Raw genomic sequence first — 8773 nt, forward strand, 5'->3', positions numbered from 1 at the left:
ACAGAAGCAGAAGAAATGTGCAAAGTCATTCGTGATAACCTCAAAGCAGCCCAATCCCGCCAGAAGAGCTACTATGATAGTAAGCACCGTGATTTGGCTTTCGAGATCGGAGATCATGTTTACCTCTGCGTCTCTCCTATGAAAGGTACTCATCGCTTCGGTATCAAAGGGAAGCTTGTCCCTAGATATGGGGGTCCTTTCAAGATTGTCAGCAAGAGAGGCGACATCGCCTATCAACTCGAGCTTGCTTCAAACTTTGCAAATGTTCATGATGTGTTTCATGTCTCTCAGCTTCGAAAGTGCTTCAAGACTCCTGACCGCACCGTCAACTTCGAGGACATTGAGCTCCAAGAAGATCTCTCCTATCGTGAGCACCCAGTTGCTATTCTTGAAGAGACTAAACGCAAGACTCGCAACAAGTCAATCAAATTTCTCAAAGTCAAGTGGTCACACCATTCCGACCGTGAAGCTACCTTGGAACGCGAGGATCACCTCCGTTCTGAGTACCCGGCGTTCTTCCAGTCCTAGATCTCGGGACGAGATCCTTTCGTAGTGGTGGAGTGTTGAACACCCCGGATGTAACTTTCCCAATTTGTACTCCAACTCTTGCCGTTTCCGGCGTTAAGTTATACTTATTTCCTCGGGTTCGGGTTTTTGTCTCCGTGTGCTGTTGTCTTTGTCATGCATCTCGTATCATGTCATCATGTGCATTGCATTTGCATACGTGTTCGTCTCATGCATTCGAGCATTTTCCCTGTTGTCCGTTTTGCATTTCGGCGCTTCGTTCTCCTCTGGTGGCCATTTCTAGCTTTCTTTCGTGTGTGGGGATTAAACATTTCCGGATTGGGCCGAGACTTGCCAAGCGGCCTTGGTTTACTACCGGTAGACCGCCTGCCAAGTTTCGTACCATTTGGACTTCGTTTGGTACTCCAACGGTTAACCGAGGGACCGAAAAGGCCTCGTGTGTGTTGCAGCCCAACACCCCTCCTATTTGGCTCAAAACCCACCAAACTCTGCTCCATGTCCTAGAGCGTTCGATCACAATCGCGTGGCCGAAAACCGCACCTCATTTGGACTCTCCTAGCTCCCTCTATGCCTATTTAAACCCCCCCCCCCATTCCAAATCCCGGGTCTCCCCCTCGTCCCTAACCCTAATCCTCAGATCCGCGCCGGCTGGACCCGTCCGCCCCGGCCGGACGCGTTCGCTGCCGCCCCCTCGTCCAATCGCCACCTGCCACGTGGGCGTGCGCCCACATCCCCGCCGCCAGGCCCGGGAGGCCTGTGGCCGGCCCCCGAGGACCATCGCGCCTCCTCGCCCGCGAGCCAGCCGCCGCCGCCGTCTCCTTCCTCCCGCCGCCACCGAGCCGTCTGGCAGCCGCCGCGCCGGAACCGCGCCGCCGCCGCGTCGGCACCTCGCCTCCGCCCGCCGGCCCTCATCTCCGCCCACTGCCCGGAGCCGCCCACCGCCTCCAGCCGCCACCGCGACGCCGCCGCCTCCGCAGCGCCGCCCCACCGCAGCCACTGCCGCCGCCGACTCCGGCCGCCACCGTCCATCGTCGCCGGCGACCTCCCTCCGGCCGTCATCGTCCTCTCCGGTGAGATCCGGTGGATCGGGAAAAGATCCACCGGGATCTCATCCAAATGCAGCCCCGCGCCGCCCGGATCCCTCCGTCCCGGGATATCCTCGTCCCGTTGACTTTTTGCACAGGGTAAAATTCGTCTAAGTCCCAGAATTTTTAGATCATATGCTCCTGTTCGAGGCCCCGTAACTTTGCATCCGTAGCTCTGATTTAGGCGTATAGCATATCAAAATGTTCACCTCAGAGAGTACATCATTTAGTTCCATTGCATCATTTTCATTTGAGCTCATCTTGATGCCCGAAAGGCTGTTAGAAGAGGGCTACTTGAGTTAATTGTCAGATCTATTACTCCGTTTAGTACTTTTGTCATTTTTGCCATGATTTATGTGTGCATGATATGCCCATGAGTTCTTCATATGTTTTGTTAAGGGTTTTGTCATCTATACACAGGTGCAACCCATGTATTTTTAGGATGTGTGTGGTGACTTGTGCAAGCTTGCAAAGTGAGGCACCCGGTAATTCTGTTTTCAGGGACTTAGTATTTTCACTAAGTCCTGGGATTGTTTAGTTCATGATGCCATATGTTCATGTTGTTTCCTATTGATCCGTGCCTCTTTTGAGGATGATCAGTAAGGGAGTTTTGTTAACCTTGTAGTTCTCTATCCATCCATGTCTTTTTTTGCAATTATGGAGCACCCTAGCTTGAGTCAATCGAGCTCTACTTTTGCTTCGTTGTGAATCTGGACAGATCGTCAACTTGTTTGCGATTTTGCCGATGTTAGTGTAGTTGATCCGTGCATGCTATGCCATTGTTCTTGCCATGTCTGGCTTGTATTTTGTGCCTTCGTTAGGGATGTATGCTTTTCTTGCCATGACTTGCACCGTAGTGAGTGCATCGAGCTCGTAAACATGCCTTCGTGAGTTATGTTTCAGCATGTCCCAGTTTTCACCAAGTCTGAAAACTGATTATGTTTTTGCTATGTTCGTGTGCTTGTTAGTATATTTTGTGATCCCTTTTGGCTCAAGGTCACTAAGGGACTTTTGTTAAGCTTGTTGAGTAGCTCCCCTCCGTGTCTTTCTTTGTCATGTTCAGGTCCTGTAGCATGTTGTTTTGTTGCTCCGAAGAGGGCTATATGATCTGAAATTCCAGACAAGTCTGAGATCTGTTTTACCATTTGCGTTTTTGCCATGCTTGTTTGAATCTGTTAATGGATGATTTGGCCGTAGCTCAGTGCTAGACTTTTATTAAGCATCTTGTGTGCATCCCTGCCATGTATTTTGTTGTCATGTTTGGTTGCTGTAGCATGTTCATCTCATTGCATTTAGATGCCTACTTGCTGTAAATCGCAGACCGGTGTCATTTTTGAACCGCTTGCCATTTCCAAACCGTAACTCCGAATCCGGCGTTCTTTATATCGTTTTCAAGAGATTTCATCTCATCTTTCCAGTGGCACCCTTGGAATTCCAAGTTGAGGCCAGGTTCATGCATTTCCTGTCATATCTTGCAATTTGCATCCCGCATCGCATCCCGCATAGCATATCATCGTTGCATCGTCTTGTTTGATCCTTGCACGTGGTTGATTGTATCCTTGTTGCTTGTTTGTCTTGTTTGGGTAGAGCCGGGAGACGAGTTCACTACTGAGGAGCCCGTTGAGTTTGCGTTTGAGGATCCAGTCAACTCTGACAACTATGCAGGCAAGATGATCATACCCTCGAAATCACTACTATCTTTGCTATGCTAGTTTGCTCGCTCTTTTGCTATGCCATTGCTACGATGCCTACCACTTGGTTGCAAGCCTCCCAAATTGCCATGTCAAACCTCTAACCCACCTTGTCCTAGCAAACCATTGATTGGCTATGTTACCGCTTTGCTCAGCCCCCTCTTATAGCGTTGCTAGTTGCAGGTGAAGATTGGAGGCCGTTCCTTGTTGGAACATCTTTTATTTACTTGTTGGGATATCATTATATTGCCATGTTATCTTAATGCATCTATATACTTGGTAAAGGGTGGAAGTCTCGGCCTCTCGCCTAGTGTTTTGTTCCACTCTTGCCGCCCTAGTTTCCGTCATATCGGTGTTATGTTCCCGGATTTTGCGTTCCTTACGCGGTTGGATTATAATGGGAACCCCTTGATAGTTAGCCTTGATTAAAGCTTTTCCAGCAATGCCCAACCTTGGTTTACCATTTTCCACCTAGCCTTTTCTTTCCCTTGGGTTCTGCAGACTCAAGGTTCATCTTATTTTAACCCCCCCCGGGCCAGTGCTCCTCTGAGTGTTGGTCCACCTGTCAGCTGCCGGTGGCCACCAGGGGCAACTCTGGGCTGGCCTACCCGTACCAAAGACAATCCGAGTGTGCCCTGAGAAAGAGATATGTGCATCTCCTATCGGGATTTGTCGGCACATTCGGGTGGTGTTGTTGGTCTTGTTTTAACCTGTCGAAGTGTCTTGAGTTACCGAGATACCGAGTCTGATCGGAACATCTTGGGAGGAGGTCTATACCTTTGTTGACCGTGAGAGCTTGTCATGGGCTAAGTTGGGACTCCCCTGCAGGGATTGAACTTTTGAAAGTAGTGCCCGCGGTTATGGGCAGATGGGAATTTGTTAATGTCCGGTTGTAGATAACTTGAACCTTAACTTAATTAAAATGGATCAACTGAGTGTGTTACCGTGATGGCCTCTTCTCGGCGGAGTCCGGGAAGTGGACGCGGTGTTGGAGTAATGTTTGCGCAGGTTGTTCTCTAGTTTCTCGCTCGTGTTTTGCCTCCTCTTCTCGCTCTCTTTTGCGAATAAGTTAGCCACCATATTTGCTAGCCGCTTGCTGCAGCTCCACTCATATTTAACCCCTTGCCATTCCTATAAGCTTAAATAGTCTTGATCGCGAGGGTGCGAGATTGCTGAGTCCCTGTGGCTCACAGATTACTATTACACCAGATGCACGGCCTGATGATTCTGCTCCAGGAGACGCCTATGAGCTCAAGTGGGAGTTCGACGAAGACTCTCAACGTTACTATGTTTCCTTTCCCGACGATCAGTAGTGGTGCCCAGTTGGGGGTGATTGGGACCGTGTCGCATGTTGGGTTCTCTTTTATTTTGGCGCCGTAGTCAGGCCATGAGTGTTTGTATGATGTAATGTTATTTATGTACTTGATTGACGTGGCGAGTGTAAGCCAACTATGTTATCTCCCCTTTTATTATTATTACATGGGATGTTGTGAAGATTGCCTAACTTGCGACATATGCCTTCAATGCGATTATGTCTCTAAGCCGTGCCTCGACACGTGGGAGCTATAGTCGCATCGAGGGTGTTACAAGTTGGTATTAGAGCCTTCCCCGACCTTAGGAGCCCCATTGCTTGATCGTTCTTAGCGGCCGAGTTGTGTCTAGAAAAATGTTTTGAGTCTTTAGGAATTGTATATCGGAGAGTTTAGGAATTCTTTTTACTTCCCAGTCTCCTCATCGCTCTGGTAAGGCATCCTGACGTAGAGTTTTTACTCTTCTCTTCTCAAATTTCACTAAAAAAATTTAGGATCACGCGGGTATCTTGGAATCGTTCCGATGGTTTTATGATGAGAACATTGTCTTGGTGCCTCCTGTCAGGGGTTTAGTGGAAGTGTCCCGGGTAGTTGAGCTCTGAGGTGTTGTCATCATAATTTGATCGTTGCAGTTCTGGAATACCTGAGTTTAGTACGCCGACATCGAAAGTCTCTTTTATGCAGTTCGTTGGTGAGATAACCTCGACGCCACCCAGTACTGGGGCGGGAGTTCAGGAGTATTGCCATAACTTGTATAACGGATGCTTTTCGAAGGTTGAGGTAGATGGTTTCCGAATGTTTATTGGTTATGTGTTGAAGGATGGATACAGCTGGATGTAGGATTTGCTAGTTTGGGATGGATCCTCCAACGCGCACGACTCCGAATCCTGATCCGCCACCACCTCCACCTCCTCCAGAGGCATGGCAAGCTGTGATGGCCGCAACCAATGCAAACACACAGCTGATCATGCAAATTCTTCAAGAGCGCAATCAAGGCAGTCATGGGAATCAAGGCAGCAATCAGAGTCACTTTGCTACACTCAACCAGTTCCTTGCTAACGGGCCAAAGACTTTCAGCAATTGTGTTGAGGCAACCGATGCTGACGATTGGCTTGTGGATCTGTGCAAGCATTTCGAGTGCAGTAACGTCAGGCCTGATGACTTTGTTAAGATCGCTTCCTTCCAACTCAAAGATCAAGCTGCAGAATGGTTCCAGCAGTACAAGGACTCCAGAGGTGGACGTGTTATCACTTGGGATGATTTCCGTCGAGATTTCCGAGCTCATCATATTCCGCAGAGTGTGGTTGAAAGCAAGCGTGAGGAATTCCGCAATCTGAAGCAAGGCTCTTTGTCTGTCTATGACTACAACAAGTTGTTCCAGAAGCTTGCCCGCTCTGCCAAGCAGGACGTGCCTAATGAGAAGAGCATGATATATCAGTTCAGGGGTGCTCTCAGAGAAGAAATTCAGCTCGCTCTTGTTCTCTTCGAGCCCTTGAGATACGATGAGTTCTACAACATGGCACTGAAGCAAGAGGCTGCTCAGTTGAGGTGTGATGCTTCCAAGAAGCGAGTCAGAGATGTTACTCCTTCTTCCTCTACTCAAGTGGCCAAGCAGCAGAAGTTTTGGCTTCCTCCTCCTCCGTTTCGTCAGCCGTATCAGCAGAAGAGCAAAGGTGGCAGTGGTTCTTCCCAACCACCCAATCCTAGCTTTCAGAACAAGACTTCGTCTCAAGCTCCAAGATCGAGTGCTCCGTATCACCGTCCGCTTTCAGAGGTCACGTGCAACAAGTGCCAACAGAAGGGTCACTATGCCGACAAGTGTCTCAACCAGAGGCGTCTTCCTCCTCCTCCTCCTGTCAGATCGGCAAGTACAGCTGTGGTCAAGCATAATCCCAAGCATGCCAAGGTCAATTTGATGAATGCAGCTCAGGTAGAGGACTCATCAGATGTGATCATGGATAACCTTCCTGTTAATGATATTCCTGCAAAAGTTCTTTTTGACACGGGTGCATCGCATTGTTTCATCTCGAGACCGTTTTCATCAAAGCATGGTTTGCCTTTGCAAATTTTGCCTAGTCCTTTAGCAGTTGTCTCTCCCGGTAAGCGCATGCATGCTAACTCCATTGCTTCAGATGTTACTATCACTTTGGGTGACTACAAGTTCTTGGCTTCTCCAACGGTTCTTGGTAACTCGGATATTGATCTTATTCTCGGGATGGATTGGCTTTCTAAGCACAAGGCTCAACTTGATTGTGCAGCCAGGCAGATTCAATTGACTCATTCGTCTGAGGATGTAATTGTCTTTGCCGCTCGTGATGATACTATCCGTCTGTTTTCTCTCAATGAGAAGGGTGAATTGGATGCCATCTCTCAAATTCCAGTCGTTTGCGAATATCAAGACGTCTTTCTAGAAGAGCTTCCAGGAATGCCTCCGCACCGGCCAGTTGAATTCGTAATTGATCTTGAGCCTGGCACGGAACCTGTGTGCAAACGTCCTTACAAGCTCGGTCCTGAAGAGTTGAAGGAGCTGAAGAAGCAACTCGATATGCAAGAGAAAATGGGTCTCATCCGGCCTAGTTCTTCTCCGTGGGGTTGTGGTGTTCTTTTTGTGAAGAAGAAGGATGGAACGGACCGACTTTGTGTTGATTACCGTCCAGTGAACAAGAAGATCATCAAGAACAAATACCCACTTCCCAACATCAATGAGCTGTTCGAACAACTCAAAGGTGCCCAAGTATTCTCCAAGCTTTATCTCCGTATGGGTTATCACCAGATTCGCATTCGTGAAGAAGATATTCCCAAGACAGCATTCAGAACAAGCTTTGGTTCATATGAATACACTGTCATGTCTTTTGGCCTCGCCAACGCTCCTCCGACGTTCTCGTGCATGATGAACTTCATCTTCAATGCCTACACCAATGACTTCGTTTTGGTCTATCTCGACGACATTCTGGTTTTCTCCAAGAACAAGGAAGATCATGCCAAGCACTTGTGTTTGGTTCTCGATAAGCTCAGAGAACATCAGTTCTATGCCAAGTTCTCCAAGTGTGAATTTTGGCTTGATGAGGTTCTTTATATTGGTCATATCATCTCTGCCAAGGGCATTGCCGTGAATCCTGAGAAGGTGTCCGCAATTGTGAATTGGGAACCTCCTCAGAACGTGAAGCAACTCCACAGTTTTCTCGGTCTCGCAAGCTATTGCCGAAGATTCGTTGAAAACTTTTCCAAGATCGCGAAGCCTCTCTCAAATCTTCTCCAGAAGCACGTCAAGTATGTTTGGTCTCCGGAGTGTGACATTGCTTTCAACACTTTGAAAGAGAAGTTGATCACTGCTCTAGTTCTGACTCCGCCTGATGAATCCAAGCCGTACGAGGTCTTTTGTGATGCCTCTCTCCAAGGTCTTGGCGCAGTATTGATGCAAGAGAAGAAAGTTTTTGCTTATACTTCTCGCCAGTTGAAGCCTAATGAGAAGAACTAACCCACTCATGATCTCGAGTTGGCGGCAGTTGTGCATGCTCTTTTGACTTGGAGACATCTTCTATTGGGAAGAAAAGTGGGCATTTTCACTGATCACAAGAGTCTCAAGTACATCTTCACTCAGCCTAATCTCAACCTCAGGCAAACTCGATGGGTCGAAATGATTCAAGTGTATAATCCGAGTATTGAGTATACTCCAGGCAAGGCCAATGTGATTGCTGACGCTTTGAGCAGAAAGGCTTACTGCAACAGTCTTATTCTCAAGCCTTATCAACCCGAGCTTTGTGAAGCTTTCCGCAAACTTAATCTGCAAGTTGTTCCTCAAGGTTTCCTCGCCAACCTTCAAGTCTCTCCTACCTTGGAAGACCAGATTCGCCAAGCACAGCTTCTTGATGCTATGGTGAAAAAGGTGAAGATTGGGATTGTCAAGAGTCAGTCCAAGTACAAGTGCTACCGCCTTGATGACAAGGACACTCTCTTCTTCGAGGATCGTATTGTTGTGCCCAAAGGTGAACTTCGTAAAGTGATCATGAATGAGGCTCACAATTCTCTCCTCTCCATCCACCGTGGGAGCACGAAGATGTATCGGGACCTTAAGCAAGCTTATTGGTGGACTCGAATGAAGCGCGAGATCGCTCAATTCGTTAATGAATGTGATGTCTGCAAAAGAGTGAAGGCAGAACAC

This window comes from Triticum urartu, chromosome 3A (genome assembly GCF_056163025.1).
Source record: "Triticum urartu cultivar PI428250 chromosome 3A, HENAU_Tu73, whole genome shotgun sequence".
Classification (NCBI taxonomy): Eukaryota; Viridiplantae; Streptophyta; class Magnoliopsida; order Poales; family Poaceae; genus Triticum; species Triticum urartu.